Source organism: Podarcis tiliguerta (assembly GCF_965153285.1).
Source record: "Podarcis tiliguerta genome assembly, chromosome: 2".
Lineage (NCBI taxonomy): Eukaryota > Metazoa > Chordata > Lepidosauria > Squamata > Lacertidae > Podarcis > Podarcis tiliguerta.
In genome coordinates, this window is record NC_139535.1 from 107,025,420 (window position 1) to 107,046,811 (window position 21,392).

The window sequence follows — 21,392 nt, forward strand, 5'->3', positions numbered from 1 at the left end:
TCTAGAAAGCAGCCCCATAACACTGCAAGGCCAGCCTAGCCCTGCGCTGACCTAAGCCGTTATGCTGCTTGAGGCAAAGCAGAAAATGTCACACCCTCCCTCAAGTCCCATCAAGTCCAAGGCAGCCAAATTATTTCGACGACCGGAAGCAGGAAATCCCGCAAGCACCTCTCTCCCTCCCTGCCAGTACAATTGTAAATAATAATACCTACGGGACTGCCTCTGCTGGTATGTCCCACGGAGGACCTTACGGTCTTCAAATAAAAACATCTTGGAGATCCCGGGCCACAGGCAGGTTAGGCTGGCCTCAACCAGAGCCAGGGCTTTTTTGGTCTTGGCCCTGATCTGGTGGAGCGCTCTATCAAAAGAGACTAGGGCCCTGCGGGACATGACATCTTTCTGCAGGGCCTGCAAGACAGAGCTGTTCCACCAGGCCTTTGGCCAAGGCACAGCCTGACCCGCTCTCTCCTTCTGTAATCTCCATAGCACGCTAGCCCGATGGATGCCATTAATTTGATTCTGAATGGATTTTAGAATGTATTTCAGTTGACTGTGATTTTATGTAAATTGTGCTATTTTTACTGTTGTTAGCCGCTCTGAGCCCGGCTTTGGCCGGGGAGGGCAGGATATAAATAAATTTTAATTTATTATTATTATTAATAATAATAATAACAAGAACTAGCAATTTGCTGCCTTTCCATAACACCTGAAACTAGCTGCTTCACCATGCCCAATGACAGGGCCGGTCCTGACCCTATGGCACCAGACTGCATGTGCCCAGTCCAAATGAGGAAGACTTGGTGGCCGAAAAGCACCCATTCCTTGTCCCGGAGGGGAGGCAAAGTTTTTCCTCGCAGCCTCTAAGTCTCGCACGCCTTTTTCTTCTTTATTCCCCTTTGATCATTCTCTCCGAATGTGCAGCCCCCTGCTTGCAAATTGCTTCTTTATCTGGAGCCACAGTCCATCTGTTGTATGGGAGGCAATTTAATTCGTATGGGTCTATTAAGCGCTGCAGTCGCTGGAGGTGCTTGGGTGACGCCGCGCCATGTGGCTGCGCCAGTCCTTGGGAAATGGGAATAGCTCTCATTTTTACGGTGCTGTTTTCCATGTTAACAGCCTGAGACGCTTTCTGAAGTGTCCCGTAAATCGCCTGACCCCGATGATCACCTGAGGCCAGATGGGGAGGATGCAGGAGGAGGTGGGGGGGGGAGGGAGGCACTTAAACAGCAGCTCAGCAGCAGGCAAGGCAGGTCTTTGCTGTTCAGTGGCTGTGGGGACAGATGCACAGCCTTTGTGGCATATGAACCAGAAGGACCCAAGTAGAGCCCTGCTGGAGCAAACCAAAGACTTATATAGACATAGGAACATAGGAACCTAGGAAGCAGCTGTCAGGGACTGGGCAGAGGAGGAATGGTGGAGACCAGGGGTTGGCAACCTAAGGCCCATGGGCCAGAGGTGGCCCACGGAGGCCATTTAACTGGCCCACGAGCCGCCCCCCAACTGAGCCACCCGCTTGGCGAGTCCCTGCGCACTGTGCTAAACCGGCACAGCGTGGCGCGGGGACTCTCTTCCGTGGCACCGGAAATAGCTTCTGCACGTGCCCAGATGCCAGAAATTGTGTCTGCGCAGGCGCGATTTTCGTCATCTGGGCATGCGCAGAAGCGATTTCCGGCGCCGCAGACATGCGCAGATGTGATTCCCGGTGTTGCGCTGCGCCGGCTCAGCCCATGGAAAATCTCCGCGGGAGTGATCCGGTCCATGCACAGTAAGCCTTGCCGACCCCTGGGGAGACCGTCTCCCCAGCCTGACCCTTCCAGAGAAGAAGACAGTTCAGAATTACAACAGGGGGTTGAGGGAGGCCACAGCTCAGAGGAAGATGAGGGGGAAAGTTGGGACATAATGGGAGAGGAGGCGGCAGAGCAGGAGCAGCTGGCTGAAACGTTTTCACTTGAAAGCATTCCAGGAACCGGCAAGCCCTAAAAGTAGGAGAGCAAAAAGCTTGGAGACAGATGGCCCTGAGCGGCAACCGTATGGGTGGTGCTGCTGTTGACGAATGAGGAAGTGGGAGAGAAGGGGCATGGAGCTCTACTCAGGACAACACCATTATTCCTAGAGGCTGCATTCCCAAGCCTCTCTCTGTAAATATTGAAAAAAAAGCAGATGATAGGGACTTTTCCTTGTCTTATATGTTCCTGGCAACCTGCCGTGGGGGTTGGTTCCTTTGCTGCCTGACATAAGCTTTCTACTAAGATAGCTCAGTTGGTAGAGCATGAGACTCTTAATCTCAGAGTTGTGGGTTCAAGCCCCACATTGGTTGAAAGATTGCAGGGAGTTAGACTAGATAATTGTTATGTACTGAGTTGAATAGGATCTAAAATGCAGCACTCTGATTGGACCTAGAACAATAGGATTCAGAATGCAGCAGTCTGATTGGTCTTAGAACAATAAGATTTAGAATGCAGCAGTCTGATTGGTCCACAGGAGCCACCCAATCCAACTCCAGGTGGAAGTGAATCCGAAGATAAGTAACAAATGTTGGAAATGTAAAAAAAAAGAAGGTACCTTTTTTCATATGTGGTGGGAATGTAAGAAGGTAAAATGCTTTTGGGAAATGATTTATAATGAATTGAAGAAAATGTTGAAATATACATTTGTTAAGAAACCAGAAGCATTTTTACTTGGCATTACAGGTAATGAGATAAATAAGAAAGAAAAGAAGTTATTTTTATATGCAGTGACAGCAGCAAGAATATTGATGGCCCAGAAATGGAAACAGGAGGAATTACCTACGATAGAAGAATGGAGAACTAAAATGATGGATTATGCAGAACTGGACAGAATGACAGGAAGGATCCGGAATCAATGAGATCAAAGATTTACAGAAGATTGGGAAAAGTTTATCCAATATATGCAAAAACTGAGTGATAATAAAATTACGTTTGTAAGCTTTAAGGAAGCTCTGTGAGGGGAAAGGGTTAAAAGGGCAGAAATGTGCAAAAAGTAACAATAGGAAGGAATGGCAGACAAATTGAGGGAAGTCAAAAAAGAGAAGTATGATGTAATTAAGATGTATGGAATGTATAAATTTGTTTTTGTATTTGAAAACTAATAAAAATATAATATATATATATAAAAAGGAAGTGAATCCGCAACCTGATTGGCCTACAGGAGAATCCCTGAATTAGCCAATCACGGGGGGCCCATTGTGTAAATAATGTATATAAAGCAGATATTTCGGGGGAACATCCATTCCTCACTACTATGAGCTGAATAAAGAGCATGAAATCCACACTTAGAATAGAATCATAGAATCATAGAGTTCGAAGAGACCACAAGGGCCATCAAGTCCAACCCCCTGCCAAGCAGGAAACGCCATCAGAGCACTCCTGACATATGGTTGTCAAGCCTCTGCTTAAAGACCTCCAAAGAAGGAGACTCCACCACACTCCTTGGCAGCAAATTCCACTGTCGAACAGCTCTTACTGTCAGGAAGTTCTTCCTAATGTTTAGGTGGAATCTTCTTTCTTGTAGTTTGGATCCATTGCTCCGTGTCCGCTTCTCTGGAGCAGCAGAAAACAACCGTTCTTCCTTCTCTATGTGACATCCTTTTATATATTTGAACATGTATATATTTTATATATTTGAACTTGACTCTGAGTATATTTCAATAATCCTTGTGGTCCCTTCCAGCTCCACAATTCTATGATTTCAACTAAACATTAGGGGAAACTTCCTGATGATGTACGCTGTTCATTAGCGGAAGAGACTGCCTTAGACAGTGGTGGACTCTCCTCCACTGTTAGATCATTGGTCCATTTAGCTCAGTATTGCCTACAGGCCAAATTCACTAGGTCCTAAGGCTTCAAATAAGATTTTTTTTTTGGAAAAAATTCTCTCACGCTTCACTCTTGCCATGATCTGAGAAAGTCCAACTGCATCTCACTTGTAGATATTGGAAATGTCAAAATATTATACATGCAGGAACTGGCAAGTGGGTAGCTGACGGTTAAGGATAATAAGTTAGAAACAACGAAAATTATTGTATTGTGGTTAATTGCAAGGAATGGAATGTGAATAAGAAATAACTGGGAAAACTATGAGACAACATGTGGAAGCCATGGACACATCAAGAATGGAGTGTGGGAAACCAATTTTGGGGGAAACTGTATTAAAGTAGCTTTAATTTGCGGTTGATTTGTTAAAATTTGGGAAATCAAAAAAAATGATTTGGTGAAAGAAAGAAAGTTCAACTGCAGGAAGCTCCCAGTACATTTCCGAGCACAATTCAGTGTTGGTGCTGACCTTTAAAGCCCTAAACGGCCTCGGCCCAGTATACCTGAAGGAGCATCTCCACCCCCGTCACTCAGCCCGGACACTGAGATCCAGCATTGAGTGTCTTCTGGCAGTTTGTTCACTGTGAGATGTGAAGATACAGGGAACCAGGCAGAGGGCCTTCTCGGTAGTGGCCCTGTGGAACGCCAACTAAGGAAGAATGCAAACCTTTGATGGATTGTCTATCAAACTATCACTCATACATCAAGTCACAGTCAGGCTTTGAAATATAAGCAGCAGATTATTGAAATAATTAACGATATTGAGGCTTAGGTAATAAAAACGTATGTGTTTTAAAATAGCTAATAAAAAGGAGTAATAAAAATAAACATCAGGAAACGAGTGGTGGGAAGTCAAGAAGAAGTTGTGTATGTCTTAAAAAATGTACAGGATAATAAGTGTTTTGAAATATATTTGGAGATTTAATAAAACTGTATATATGTATGTATATATCAATCTAAATATATAAAGATGTCAAGGAGATAAGTAACTATACAACCGTTTGAAGACATCTGAAGCCAGTCCCATAAAGGGACGTTTTTAATGTTTAATGTTTTCTTATGTTTTTGTATATGTTGGAAGCTGCCCAGAGTGGCTAGGACAACCCAGTCAGATGGGTGGGGTACAAATAATAGAATCCTTACTATTATTTATTATGAAGTAATTCATTAAGGCCACTGGGAACCAAGACCACCTGTGTTAAATTTACCAATTTTGAGTTTTAAATTTACCAATTTTGTGGAAATCTGCTTCAGCATATGCACACACACACACACACACACACACACATATATATATATATATATATATATATATATATATAGACTTCTAGTGGCTATAGAGCCTGTTTTCAGTCTTAAAACATCTGTTTTAAGCACTTTGCTTCAGGTTCCGTAACCTCATTAGGGCCTCAGGTGGCATATTACTGTAAAAAGGCAAAAAGCAGCGACCATTTACTATAACAGAAGTCACACAGTATGACAAAAGGCCAGCGGCCTAGACACCCATGGTCTGAAGGGGAGAAGTCAACTGGTTTGAGCAAGACCTGTGGCCAAGAAAAGCCACAGAATGTCTGGCTGACTGATTAAGATCGGTGTGCAAAGGCACAAGGCAAATAACTGCATTCTTATCAGAAATGAGTAGAATTCATGATGTGGCCGGGGGTGGGAGAAATTGCTCGGTCAATCCAGTTAATATAAGTAGCAGTGATGATATTTGGTGCGATAATGAGGGTATTAAGAGGTCAAGCACCCTGAGATGAGAGCCACTTTTGAAACATCCAAGCAGACTCCCTGCCACTCTTGTAGGCCACAGAGCCTTTCATATGTGGAGAATAAACCTTTCTTCTACTTTGCTTAAAATCTTGTGAATATAATCCTCCTTCTGCATGACAGGGCAGGAAAGAATTTAGTTATCACTCTGACTAGTAAATAAAGTGTCCAATCATCATTTAACTACCTGTGTGTTGTTTATACATCACTTGGGAAGACAGGCGAACTAATGCCAGTGTGCTGGAAGAAGCAAAGATCACCAGTGTCGAAGCAATGATTCTTCAACATCAGCTTTGTCATGTTGTGCGGATGCCTGATTACTGTCTTCCAAAGTGACTACTCTATTCCAAACTTAAAAATGGAAAGCGTAATGCTGGTGGTCAACAAATGAGGTTCAAAGACTCTCTCAAGGCAAATCTTTAAAAAATAAGTAGTATAAACACTGGCTTGTGAGCCCTCCAATTGGAGAACAGCCTTTACCAAAGGTGTCATGGGCTTTGAAGACACTCAAACTCTGGACGCAAGTGAGAACCATGCTAAGAGGAAGGCATGACTGGCAAATTCACACCGTGATCAACTCCCACCTGGAAACCAATGTCCCCACTGTGGAAGGACGTGTGGATCCAGAATTGGCCTCCACAGTCACTTAAGGACTCACTGTTAAGACCGTGTTTATGGAAGACAATCTTACTCGGCTACAAGTGATCGCCAAAGACGAAGAAGACGATTGTGTGTACAGTGGTGCCTCGCAAGATGAAAAGAATCCGTTCCGTGAGTCTCTTCGTCTTGCGGTTTTTTTCGTCTTGCGAAGCAAGCCCATTAGCGGATTAGCGCTATTAGCGCTATTAGCGGTTTAAGGGCTATTAGCAGCTATTAAGGGATTAGCGGCTATTAAGGGATTAGCGGCTATTAAGGGATTAGTGGACCAGCTGATAAGCGCCTTAGATCAGCTGATAAGCGGCTTAGCAACAGCTGATAAGCGGCTTAGCTAACAGCTGTTAAGCGGCTTAGGGGCTTGGGGAAAAGGGGGGGAGGGAAAAAACCCCCGCAGAACTCGCAAGACATTTTCGTCTTGCGAAGCAAGCCCATTGGAAATTCGTTTTGTGAAGCACCTCCAAAATGGAAAACCCTTTCGTCTAGCGGGTTTTCTGTCTTGCGAGGCATTCGTCTTGCGGGGCACCACTGTATTTCTCTGGTCCAGCTGAGGTGCCTCCTGATCCTCCCACTTATAGGTTTGGGGAGTTGCTGATTGTCTGCGAGATTTACCCCTTTACAGCTTTTGAATAATCATTATTTTCAGCCCCTAATACACCCCTGCGAGGAAAAGATTCTTCCACTGTATTGGAGCAGCACTTCCCAAACATCTTATAGCTAGGAGACTTTTCTTCAAATTAAAAGTGGAATGCACACTTGTTCTATTACCTCTTATCCCCAAAAGGGGTTTAAGAATGAGGAATATCCACCTTCAGTGGAGCCTATCCCAGGTGCTTCTGCCTGAATCACAGACCTATAGATATATCTATTCATTGGAAGGAGGCCAGCTCAGAGCATTTACCCACATCGAGACCCAACTGGCAGCCTTTTCTCTGCATCAGGAGACACTGTATGATTGTTTAGCACCTTGGACAGCTCCCAGTACTTGCTCCAACAAAAACTGGAAGTTGACAGAGGATTTGTAACACTCTCAATTCAGATAATCCCACTTTCGCTGGGAAGTATGGCTTCCTAAATGGTCATTTCCTTGTCTTGGAGGCAACTGCATCTCTTTGCAGTGGCTTCTCCACTTGGTGTTGATCAGGAGCTGTGGAGAAGGAGGTACATCCATGAGGGTCCTTGTTTAGGGTCTGTGGGTTCATAACCACCAGCCACAGTTTTGATATCAGGAACCTAGCTGCAATGGTGGACTTGACAGAGTTCTCTTCCTCCATCTTTGAGCCTTGGCTATTGTTCAAGGCTGGCGTCATTACCATGATCAGGTCACATCTGCTGAGAAGCTTTCTGCTGCTGCTGGTGGCTGTTTGGAAGGAAGGAAGCCCAGAGAGTTGACTCACATAGAGGCACAATAAGCACCCTCCTCTGAAAGCAGACATTGGAGCTGTGTTTCGGCATCAGGAATGATTGAATCACCCAGTTCTGCCCAATGCAGAGATGGAGCAGAATTATGAATCCCTGGAAGAGGTCGAATGGAAGGAGGCATGGCTGGAGCTCTAAATCATGCCAAGATGGGGAGCCTTGGAATGGGTGGGGACTTTGCCATCGCGAGGGCTGTTTCCCTCCCCCTGATCTCCCCAGCACAAAGTTGACTAATTATTCTGTTGGAGGTGAGCAATGGGCCCTTGATGTGGGTGGATGAAGGGATGGGCGGGGAAGTTGCAATACAAATGACTTGTTTCCTCAATGCAAAGGGCAGCCATCCCAGCTCTCTCATCTTAATTTCCAGAGGGATAGCTTCTCATAGAAAAGCACTTCATTTCCTGTTGTATATAGCAGGAAACAAGTGCTTTTCTGTGACACTATTCCTCTGGAAATTAAGACCCACCGGGGCCATTTCATACAGACCCTGTGTTCAAATTATGGGTTATGCAGGAGATTCTTCATGAAATCCACAACAGCCCCACGACACTCTCCTCCTGCATTATAGTCAAATCATGTCCTCCACTGCCCTTTATAAAACAATAGATAAAGAGGCTGCCTTTAAAGGCAATATAAGGGGTGCAAGGAGGCTCCATCTCCCAGTTATCTGAAAACAGTTCAGTCCAATGACTTTTAAGATTTTGTAGTTTAGTATTTATTTTGTAGTTTAGTATTTTGTAGTTTAGTATTTGTTTCTTGGGAGAAAAGCAATGACAAACTTAGACAGCATCTTAAAAAGTAGAGACATCACCTTGCCAACAAAGGTCCATATGGTAAAAGCTATGGTTTTCCCAGTAGTGATGTATGGAAGTGAGAGCTGGACTGTAAAGAAGGCTGATCGCCAAAGAATTGATGCTTTTGAATTCTGGTGCTGGAGGAGACTCTTGAGAGTCCCATGGACTGCAAGAAGATCAAACCTCTCCATTCTGAAGGAAATCAGCCCTGAGTGCTCACTGGAAGGACAGATCCTGAAGCTGAGGCTCCAATACTTTGGTCACCTCATGAGAAGAGAAGACTCCCTGGAAAAGACCCTGATGTTGGGAAAGATTGAGGGCACAAGGAGAAGGGGACAACAGAGGATGAGATGGTTGGACAGTGTTCTTGAAGCTACCAGCCTGAGTCTGACCAAACTGTGGGAGGCAGTGGAAGACAGGAGTGCCTGGCGTGCTCTGGTCCATGGGGTCTCGAAGAGTCGGACACGACTAAACGACTAAACAACAACAACAACAATTTATTTCAAGCCTTTCCCTATAACAGTTCCAAGGAAGCTTCCACTGCAAAGTTTTAAATATCTAACAATAAAACAAAGCAGATTTTTTTCCCTTAAATAAACCCTGAATGACAGCAGCAACGGAGCCCTATCAAGAGCTAGTCACAAGACACCACTTAAAAGCTATTAAAAACTTAGGAAGACAAAATCTTATTCTTCTTACCTGGTGCCTAAGTGTCAATAGACTCAGCATTAGAAGAACAGAGCAGGAGAAAGCAATTTATTGCTATGGTGCTACCACCATGAATTTCCCATTCCTTTCCTTGCTTATCTCAGGTGTGGGCAGCCTTGCAACGATAACCTTAGTAACTGGGCAGGTCCGTACAGAAAATGTTGAAGACAGAGGCTTGAAACTCAATGTCTAGTCTCTGGAATATTGGTCCAGTGATTTTTAAAATGTTATAGATTAGAAGTGAAGGCTTAGGCTATGTTTACAGCATCAGCCTAACAGCTTCAGTAGTGATTTCTCCTTCTAGTTCGGGGAGGAGGGACACTGAGGTCCAGCGCCGAAGGCTTTTTGGCAGTTCCCTCATTGCAAGAAGTGAGGTTACAGAGAACCAGGCAGAGGGCCTTCTCGGTAGTGGCTCCTGCCCTGTGGAACGTCCTCCCAGCAGATGTCAAGGCAATAAGCAACTATCTTACTTTTAAAAGACATCTGAAGGCAGCCCTGGTTAGGGAAGTTTTTAATGTTAAGTTTTTAATACAGTTTTTAATGTTTGATGCTGTATTATGTTTTTAATATTCAGTTGGAAGCCGCACAGAGTGGCTGGGGAAATCCAGCCAGATGGGTGGGGTATAAATATATGATGATGATGATGATGGTGGTGGTGGTGACGATGATGATGATAATGTAAGGGTCACTCCATGATGGTAAAGCATTATCAGTGACAACCCTCCAAAGGAATTTTTCATGAGGCTAAATGGCAAATTTGGGCAAATAAATGTCAGGGCAAATGGCAAATAAATGTCAGAGCAAGCATGTAGTTTATTACTGCAGAAAGCAGTAAGGATGAAAGCTGGTGTGGGAAATCTCTGTTTATGTATATATAAATAATACCATGGGACGTGGGTGGTGCTGTGGGTTAAACCACAGAGCCTAGGACTTGCTGCTCAGAAGGTCAGTGGTTTGAATCCCTGCGACGGGGTGAGCCCCCATTGCTCGGTCCCTGCTCCTGCCAACCTAGCAGTTCGAAAGCACGTCAAAGTGCAAGTAGATAAATAGGTACCACTCTGGTGGGAAGGTAAACAGTGTTTCCATGCGCTGCTCTGGTTTACCAGAAGCAACTTAGTCATGATGGCCACATGCTCAGCCAATAAAGTGAGATGAGCGCCGCAACCTCAGAGTTGTCCGCGACTGGACCTAATGGTCAGGGGTCCCTTTACCTTTACTAAACAATACCATATCTATATCTATACATTGGTACCTCGGGTTACATACACTTCAGGTTACAGACTCCACTAACCCATAAATAGTGCTTCAGGTTAAGAACTTTGCTTCAGGATGAGAACAGAAATCGTGCTCTGGCAGTGCGGCAGCAGCGGGAGGCCCCATTAGTTAAAGTGGTGCTGCAGGTTAAGAACAGTTTCAGATTAAGTACGGAGTTCCGGAACGAATTAAGTACTTAACCCGAGGTACCACTGTATACAGTGGTGCCTCGCAAGACAAAATTAATTTGTTCCGCAAGTCTCTTCGTCTAGCGGTTTTTTCGTCTTGCGAAGCAACCCTATTAGCGGCTTAGCTGATTAGCGCTATTAGCGGTTTAGCGGCTATTAAAGGCTTAAGGGATTAGCGGATTAGCTGCTAAAAGGCTATTAGCGGTTTAGAGGCTTAGAAAAAGGGGGTGGGGAGCGAAAAAAAATCTCAAGACTCGCAAGACATTTTCGTCTTGCGAAGCAAGCCCATAGGGAAATTCGTCCTGCGAAGCGCATTGAAAAACGGAAAACCCTTTCGTCTAGCGGGTTTTCCGTCTTGCGAGGCATTCGTCTTGCGGGGTACCACTGTCTCTATCTCTATCTCTATCTCTATCTCTATCTCTATCTCTATCTCTATCTCTATATCTCTATCTCTATCTGCATGTATATGACTCACTGTGTATGGAGGTGTGGGTGAATCTTCAAGTTTCCCACCGCCCTGTTTCTCTCTCTCTCCTTTCCATATAATCCAGCTTCTGAGTGATGGCAGACCAAAGCACTGCCCTCTATGACAAGTACACATTGTGTGTCTTTTGGAAACAAAATATAGTGTGTGGGTGCATCTGTGCATGTGTGCGGCTGGGCGGCATGCACCTTACCTGCAAGAAGGACTGCTGCTCGAAATGGAACCTGGAAGGATGTAGGCCATAGCTGTCAACGTTTCCCTTTTTGAAAGGGAAATTCCCTTATTCTGAATAGGATTCCTCGCAAGAAAAGGGGAAAGTTGACAGCTATGATGTAGGCATGGCTACCTGCATCCACTTTAATATCTTCGTTTACCTAGTTAGAATGACAAAGGGTTGTTATTCTGTCTGATAGGTGAGGGTGAAGGTGGGTCCCATGTTTTGAGATGAATGCTTCCTGATGAAAGTGGCAAAGTTCGTTGTAGACTGATGGAAAAGGAGATCGATTACCCTGCATAGTACATCTGATGCTTTGCTTAACTTCTGAGAATGTTAACACCTCTCTGGGGAAAGACAGAGAGAGGAAGGATTTTGATTTTGGGAAAGGAGCCCAATAGGATTAGAAGAGAATGGCGAGTCAAATCTAGGGTTGCTCCACATAAGAGCCCTTCAGTGCTTTGCAGATATTGCTTTTCGGCAATTAGCTGAAAGCAAGAGTAAATTAGAAGCAAATTATAGGAAGCCCAGAGGTGGCCCACCTTACCTTTAGCTACTGTTTTTAGAAGGCATGCTTTGATTAAATTTGGAGAGTCAGAAGAGTGGGACTTACAGATTTCATTTTACCCCTCGCCTCTCCCTTCCATAATTCAAGCACTGGGCGGTTCCACACAGCTCTTAATACAGTCCTATATTATCCAGGAATGCCCTTCCCACTTTGGCTGTCATGTTTACTCAGACGTAAGTTGCTAGACCCTTTCCAGTGTTAATTAAAAGCTTCTTGCTCGCAGGTTGTGCCCCTTTCATTGCTTCTCCTTGTGCTCAGCATGATTCCTGAAGTCAATTGCCCTTTGCAGAGCCTCTTAATTGCGTCTTATTGTCAGTTTCTGTTCCCGCAGGGGCGGGGGAGGTTAATTAATGCTTCCCTCCCATCTTTTTTTTAAATAGAGTTGTGTTATTTTATTTTATGAGAATGAAATGCGGGGGGGGGGGGGAGAGATTTACCAGTACCTGTCTGGAGTCTGAATTAAATAGTCACCATCCTGAAGCACTCTGTGGCTCCAATTTTGCTCCACTTGTATCAGGGAAGAAACTGTGCCCTCTGTCCTTTTGTGAATCTTGCAAAGAGAGAGGCTGGACCCCATTTGCACCTCCTCTAAATTGGGGTCCCTCCAAACTGTTTTTGTGTGTGGGGGGGTGTATTCTTCTATATACCATTGATGCAATACAAGTGCATTCGCGCTGGGTTTAGACAGGACTGTCTGCGCATCATTCTGCTTTAGTAGTTGTTCTGCAATGCTTCCCCGGTGTTGTCACATTGTTGCCACCTAGAAGGCCCTTTTCCACTATAGTGCAACGGAAGTGGGAGAACTGTCCCCTCCTGCACACACATACACACACACACACTGGAACATTTGCAGTGCAAAAATTATAGGATTTCAGCAGGAGGTTACTGGACATACACCAATTAGAAACGAAGCGGTATGACCGCCCCAAAACATGTGCAGACAGGCAGGATTTTGAAAGCAGGATTGAGAATAAATGCCCCAATATCATCATGAACACAAATGACCATGGATGTACAGTAAAAAGGATGTCTGGACGGGCCCTTTTAAAAAAAAGTAATTTTCAGTTATATATGTTTCAATGGTTCTACAGTCATTTTAACATTTCAAAACTTGACTTCCTTCTTCCTCTTTCTGCGGTTCCCTAAATTAAAATTTATCATTTCCTTCATATTCTGAATTAGCTTAATTTATTCTTTTATGAATCTATTTTAACTATTTACTCTTATGAAACTGCAGGTTATTACAATGATCCTGCCAATGTCCTTATCTGTTTACAGTTTATTTGTGCATATTCAATAAACCATTTCCATTATTTTATAAAAAGCTTGTTGTTGTGATCTCTTCTTTTTCCAGGAAATTTCGCCCTTTTTCTTAAGGATGCTCCAGAATCTCTCCAAAAACCACATTCAAATACATTCATCACATACCCTCCAACATTTCTCTGATGAAAATGGGGACATCCTATTCAATAATAATAATAGTAATAATAGTAGTAGTAGTAATAATAATAATACTATTTACACCACACCCATCTGACTGGGTTGCCCCAGCCACTCTGGGTGGTTTCTAACACATATAAAAAACATAGTAAAACTATACAGGGCTGCCTTCAAATGTCTTTGAAAGGTTGCATATTTACTTTCCAGGATCAAATAAAAAACTGGGATGGCTTCTGTAAATCTGGGATGTCCCTGGAAAAGAGGGACACTTGGAGGGTCTGTTATCAGACATTGCTCTGATGTATGTATGTGGTGGGTGGCACTGTGATGTAAACCCCTGAGCCTCTGGGCTTTCCAATCAGAAGGGCGGCAGTTTGAATCCCTGCAATGGGGTGAGCACCTGTTGCTCGGTCCCTGCTCCTGCTAACCTAGCAGTTCGAAAGCACCTCAAAGTGCAAGTAGATAAATAGGTACCACTCTGGCGGGAAGGTAAACGGCATTTCCGTGCACTGCTCTGATTTTGCCAGAAGCGGCTTAGTCATGCTGGCCACATGACCCGGAAAAACTGTCTGCAGACAAACGCCGGCTCCCACGGCCTGTAAAGCGAGATGAGCGCCGCAACCCCAGAGTCATCTGCGACTGGACTTAATTGTCAGGGGTCCTTTACCTTTATGTTTGTTGCACTCTCTCTTTCTCTCTCTCTCTCTGTGTTGGTCACATATCACAGTACCAGCCACTGTGGTTGCATATGTGAGTATCATGCGCACATGCCTCTTTTTTGCTTTCTATCTGCAGTTGCAGTCAAGGCTCTTTACGTGGTCACAGATCATCCCACCAATTGCTGTGACAAGCGCAAGATTCTGAAGCTGCTGGGATGGAGCAGCCTGGAGGCCAAGCATGATTTCCTCGCTTCGTTCCAGGGGAGGAAGGGTTCACATGCCCTGTTGGGGAAAGAGGGTGGCTGTGTTGGCAGCAGGAAGACAGTGCTGGGATCTCTCCAGTGCCCTTTGGGGTTCTGGGTAACCCACACCTTCCACCCATTTTCAAAGGAAAGGCAAAAATGAAGGGGGAAAGTGGCTCCTTGGGTAGTAGGAAGCAAATCTCAAATGACAGTTTTCAGTGGATGTGGTAGCATGCTCCACTCAAGTCTTCTTGAAATTTTAAATTCTAATAGCATATTTTCCCACAGCCCGGCATCTTGATATTCAAAGGCCATCGTTGTTGTTGTTGTTTAGTCATTCAGTTGTGTCCGACTCTTCGTGACCCCATGGACCAGAGCACGCCAGGCACTCCTGTCTTCCACTGCCACCCGCAGTTTGGTCAGATTCATGTTTGTAGCTTCGAGAACACTGTCTAACCATCTCATCCTCTGTCGTCCCCTTCTCCTTGTGCCCTCCATCTTTCCCAGCATGAGAGTCTTTTCCAGGGAGTCTTCTCTTCTCATGAGGTGGCCAAAGTATTGGAGCCTCAGCTTCAGGATCTGTCCTTCCAGTGAGCACTCAGGGCTGATTTCCTTCAGAATGGATCGGTTTGATCTTCTTGCAGTCCATGGGACTCTCAAGAGTCTCCTCCAGCACCATGATTCAAAAGCATCAATTCTTCGGCGATCAGCCTTCTTTATGGTCCAGCTCTCACTTCCATACATCACTACATACATCACAGAAGGGGTGTAACCCAAGACCACCCCTCACAAGCATCATACCTACATCACAGAAACGGCGGTCTACAACAGAAATCTGAGTGCGTTGTTTATCTCCTGTCTGGCAGTTTACCTGTTAATAGTCACTTGATTGGATACCCTGGGGAGCCTGGCGAGTCTTTTGTCCTGAGCCAGGTCACAGGCTCACCCTATTCACAGATATACCCTTAAGACAGGATTTCTGAACGAAAAGACAATAGGGAGGCTTCTCCATTTCCCTTCGACCTTGCAGAGAAATATTTTAGGTCAATTTAGGAGGGACAAAATGGTTTCAGGACTTTTTCTGTGGGGTTTCAGACATGTGGTTTATATATGCAGTTATGAACATTTATCTCCACCCCTATCATTCTGCCCTGACACTGAGGTCCAGCGCCGAGGGCCTTCTGGCAGTTCCCTCATTGCGAGAAGCAAAGCTACAGGGAACCAGGCAGAGGGCCTTCTCAGTTGTGGCGCCCGCCCTGTGGAACGCCCTCCCATCAGATGTCAAAGAGATAAACAACTACTTGACATTCAGAAGACATCTGAAGGCAGCCCTGTTCAGGGAAGTTTTTAATGTGTGACACTTTAATGTACCGTATTTTTCGCTCTATAAGACGCACTTCCCCCCTCCTAAAAAATAAGGGGAAATGTGTGTGCGTCTTATGGAATGAATGCAGGTGGGAGGCTCTGCTCAGCGCTCCTTTTAAAGAGCCGTGTGGAGCATGTGTGTGGCTTTGGGGGGCTTTTCCCTGATGAGGGAGAAGGGCTGCCCTTCTCCCTCCTTGGGGAAAAGCCCCCAAGAGCCGCACACACACTCCACACGCTCTTTAAAGGGAGCGCGGCTCTTGGGGGAGCCTTAGCCGCACACAGACTCTCCTTGGCAGGGGATGAAGGCTCCCCTTGCCTGGGAGAGGCTGCGCGCGGATATCCCATAAGCCAGGACAGCCAGTGGGATCGCTGCGCAATGATCCCGCTAGCTGTTCTGGCTTCTGGGATTCAGAATATTTTTTTTCTTGTTTTCCTCTTCCAAAAACAAGGTGCGTCTTATGGTCTAGTGTGTCTTATAGAGCGAAAAAACCGGTATTTTTCTTCTTTGTTGGAAGCCGCCCAGAGTGGCTGGTGAAACCCAGCCAGATGGCAGGGTACAAATATATATATATATATATATATATATATATATATATATATATGGACGTGGGTGGCGCTGTGGGTAAAAGCCTCAGTGCCTAGGGCTTGCCGATCGAAAGGTCGGTGGTTCGAATCCCCGCGGCGGGGTGCGCTCCCGCTGTTCGGTTCCAGCGCCTGCCAACCTAGCAGTTCGAAAGCACCCCTGGGTGCAAGTAGATAAATAGGGACCGCTTACTAGCGGGAAGGTAAACGGTGTTTCCGTGTGCGGCTCTGGCTCGCCAGAGCAGCGATGTCACGCTGGCCACGTGACCCGGAAGTGTCTTTGGACCGCGCTGGCCCCCGGCCTCTTGAGTGAGATGGGCGCACAACCCTAGAGTCTGTCAAGACTGGCCCGTATGGGCAGGGGTTCCTTTACCTATATATATATATATATATATATATATGACCTTAAATTTTTTATTTCAATTGGAATCCGGGACAGTTTAAAACAAAACAGTTTAAAACAAACGACAGCCACAGGAGCAATGAGAAAGCTGATAAACTTCGGGCTCCACTAGCAACCCCTTTTCTGCTTTGTTTCCTCGGACGTGGCTCCTGTTTTCTGACTACTGAGTTAGGATGGCTGTCTCCAGAGCTGTGCGAGCCTACAACCTCTCAGATGTCTTCTCTCCTGGCCGTTTGGTGCCCTGAGCGTTCAGCCACTTCCTTGCCATCTAAATGCTAAACAGTCCCTGTGATTAGAGCTTAAGGCTAGTTATTTATTTAACATTTAAGCGAGAGCGAGCCAGGAAGCTCCACAGGCTGGAGACATGATGGGTGAGAATCACTCGGGTCAGCGACGCCCCGAAGTGGAATTTATTATGAAAAGCTATGTGCATTAAAAAGAGCCCCCACGGGCCTCGCTGCAATAGGCATTACAAGGGCTGTCATAATTTTATGGCTCCAATCCTGGCTTTTCTATGGAGTGGTCGTTTTCGGATTGCAGCCAGTGGGGCCTCCTCTGCTGTAAAACGGGTTCAGTATTTGCAATCGGCTGGCAGTTTACAGCCCATGGCTGCCGACGCGCAAACCAACATTGATCCCATCACTTGTATTCCTGACTTTGATAGATTCTTTGCGAGGGGCTATAACTCTGCTTGGATTTCTCTCTTATCCTTGCACTGTGCTTGCTCTTTTATTTTTTTATTTTTATTCTTTGTGGCACTGTAAAAAACCCGGGTCCTTTCTCTCTCCAACAGCGCTCCCACTCTCTCCTCTTTGAAATTCCTCTCTTACTACAAAGCGTCCTCTGAACACAAGGACATAGGAATCCCAGCCCCTCAAAAGTGTCCCGATTTTCCAGGGACAGTCCCAGGTATACAGAAGAAGAAGAAGAAGAAGAGTTTGGATTTGATATTCCGCCTTTCACTCCCTTTAAGGAGGCTCAAAGCGGCTAACATTCTCCTTTCCCTTCCTCCCCCACAACAAACACACTGTGAGGTGAGTGAGGCTGAGAGACTTCAAAGAAGTGTGACTGGCCCAAGGTCACCCAGCAGCTGCATATGGAGGAGCAGAGACGTGAACCCGGTTCCCCAGATTACGAGACTACCGCTCTTAACCACTACACCACACTGGCTCTCTACAGTAGCTGTCCTGGTTTCCTTCCTTCTTTCTTTCTTTCTTTCTTTCTTTCTTTCTTTCTTTTTTTCTTTCTTTCTTTCTTTCTTTCTTTCTTTTGTACAGTGGTACCTCGGGTTAAGTACTTAATTCATTCCGGAGGTCCATACTTAATCTGAAACTGTTCTTAACCTGAAGCACCACTTTAGCTAATGGGGCCTCCTGCTGCTGCTGCGCCGCCGCTGCATGATTTCTGTTCTCATCCTGAAGCAAAGTTCTTAACGCAAGGCACCGTATTTTTCGCTCTATAAGATGCACCAGACCATAAGACGCACCTAGTTTTTGGAGAAGGAAAACAAGAAAGAAAAAATCTGAATCCCAGAAGCCAGAACAGCAAGAGGGATCGCTGCCCAGTGAAAGCAGCAATCCCTCTTGCTGTTCTGGCTTCTGGGATAGCTGTGCAGCCTGCATTTGCTCCATAAGATGCACACATATTTCCCCTTACTTTTAAGGAGGGAAAAAGTGAGTCTTATAGAGCAAAAAATACGATAATATTTCTGGGTTAGTGGAGTCTATAACCTGAAGCATATGTAACCTGAGGTAACATTGTATATAATTTTTATTAAGTTTTCTGTTTTACAATTTAAGATGCTCGTTTTACATCCTTAAGATATAAATGACTTCCCTTCTTCTCTTTCCATGGTTCATTTTGCATATCATAATGCAATGCAATAAGAATAAGAAAGAATAAGAATATTCCACAGGCCAGCACACGTCTAAAGGCTCCCTGCTTTGTATCCTATTGAAAGGGCAGACCAGACCAGACCAGTCCAGGCCTGGAATAAAAATAATCAAAATATGCTGGGAAGTGGTGGCATCAGGCAAAGTCATTTCCATAAACTGCAGAGGGACTTGTGTCATGATCCAACTCAGGTGTGTATTCAGAGGTAACCTGAAGACTGCCAGGTGTGCACAGGACTGCAGCCTTCATTGCATACACTGTTTAGTAAGAAGGAGGCTAAATTGGATAGGAGGCAAAGACTTCTCTGCTCTTTGTGAATATGTCAGATGCGATATGGTGAAAGATATTTTTAATTCTGCCTGGATGGAGCCTCATTTATATACGCGCCAACCTGCAATCAGCTGCATTTTGATGCATCAAGATTACATCCCTCTTCTCCCCCCCCCCCCTTTCCTCAGAGAAACCGGCCTCCAAAGCCTGTGGGATCAGAGAGTTTACCAGCCACACTTAAGATTGTATTAATTTACAGAAATAAACTCAATTACATGAAAGCAGCTTCTGCTCTAATGGCCTGGAGACAATGGCTATTCCGCAGCATGGTTGGTTAAATCTCATAAACTCAGAGAGGGGGATGGGAGTGCCTAGGAAGCATTATAGATACTCAGAGCCTGCGCTCTGAGTACCGTATTTTTTGCTCTACAAGACACACCTGACCACAAGACGCACCTAGTTTTTGGAGGAGGAAAACAAGAAAAAAAAAATTCTGAATCTCAGAAGCCAGAACAGCAAGAGGGATCGCTGCGCATTGAAAGCAGCAATCCCTCTTGCTGTTCTGGCTCTGGGATAGCTGTGCAGCCTGCATTCACTCCATAAGACGCACACACATTTCCCCTTACTTTTTAGGAGGGGAAAAAGTGAGTCTTATAGAGCAAAAAATACGGTAAGTTCGGTACGCGAAGTAAGGCCACAGCGTGAAGCAGATGAAAAGGGAAATAAGAGAAAGCACGCCTTCACACAGTTAAACTATGGAACTCCTTGACACAGGAGACAGCGATGGCCACCAACCTGGATATCTTTAAAAGAAGATTCATGGATGAGAAGCCTATCAATGGCTACTAGCAGGTGCACCATTTAGGGGGCAGGGGGCTGAGGGCCCCCTGATTTTTCAAGGAGGGGGGTGGCCCCCCTCAAAATTCTATGGCGGCTATGCGGGCAAACCATGGGGCATTTGCACGCAACATCAGCATGCTCCGAGTTGCGCCAGCTGTTTTTGGACTACAGTTCCCATCATCCTTAGCTAGCAGTGGTCAGGGATGATGGGAATTGTAGTCCCCAAACAGCTGGAGACCCAAGTTTGGGAAACACTGGGTTAGATGATCCTCAGGGTCCCAACCCTACAATTCCATACCCTCCAACATTTCTCTGATGAAAAGAGGGACATCCTATTCAACAACTGTTATAAGAAAAAAAATTGCTCCTTTTCCCTTATGGGGTACCCAAGAGCACATATAGAATCCTTTTGTAGGTTCAGTAGGAGAAAAGAACAGAGACCAACCAGAGAATATTGAGAAGAAAAGCAGCTAGCAAGCCTGATCTTTATTAAACTGTTGCAACAGGATCCCCACTCACCACATACAGGAGGGAGGAGAACCCTGAACAATGGTGTGTAAGGCCTTATATAGACTTTATAAATTGCCACCCTGCAGCCTAAGACCACCCCCCAATACATCATACATACACCACAGAAGTTGTGTAGCCCAAGGTAAAGGGACCCCTGACCATTAGGTCCAGTCACGGACGACTCTGGGGTTGCGGTGCTCATCTTGCTTTATTGGCCGAGGGAGCCGGCGTACAGCCTCTGGGTCATGTGGCTAGCATGACTAAGCCGCTTCTGGCGAACCAGAGCAGCACACGGAAACGCCATTTACCTTTCCGCCAGAGCGATATCTATTTATCTACTTGCACTTTGACATGCTTTCAAACTGCTAGGTTGGCAGGAGCTGGGACTGAGCAACAGGAGCTCACCCCGTGGCGGGGATTCGAACCGCAGACCTTCTGATTGGCAAGCCCTAGGCTTCGTGGTTTAGACCACAGTGCCACCTGCGTCCCTCTGTGTAGCCCAAGACCACCCCCCAATATAGCATACATACATCACAGAAGGGGCGGTCTACAACAGAATCCTGTCTGGCAGGAAACTTGTTGATGGGTTTAAAGATAAAGGTACCCCTGCCCGTACGGGCCAGTTGTGTCCGACTCTAGGGTTGCGTGCTCATCTCGCTCTAGAAGCCGTGAGCTGGCGCCGTCCAAAGACACTTCCGGGTCACGTGGCCAGCGTGACGAAGCTGCAGCTGGCGAGCCAGCACCAGCACAGCACACGGAAACGCCATTTACCTTCCCGCTATAAAGCGGTCCCTATTTATCTACTTGCACTTAAGAGTGCTTTCGAACTGCTAGGTGGGCAGGGGCTGGGACCGAACAACGGGAGCTCACCCCGCTGCAGGGATTCGAACCGCCGACCATATGATCGGCAAGTCCTAGGCACTGAGGTTTTACCCACAGCGCCACCCGCATCCCGTTGATGGGTTTACCTGGCTGTTAATGGGTTTGCCTGGAGAGCCTGGTCATTCTTTTGTGATGATAAATACTTAATTCTTGAGTCCAGGTCACAGGCTCACCCTATTCATATCTTAAATATGCGCTTAAGGCAGGATTTGTGAGCAAAGAGACAATGGGGAGGTTTCTCCTATTTCTTCCCTATTTGCAGAGAAACATTTGAGGTCAATTTGGGAGAGACAAAATGGTTTCAGGACTTTTCCCCTGTACTGTTTCTCATATATGTGTGTGTGTGTGTGTGTATTTGTTTGCTTGGTACATTTATTTTTTATCTGAGACCTTATAATTCTCATAACAACAACAGCAACA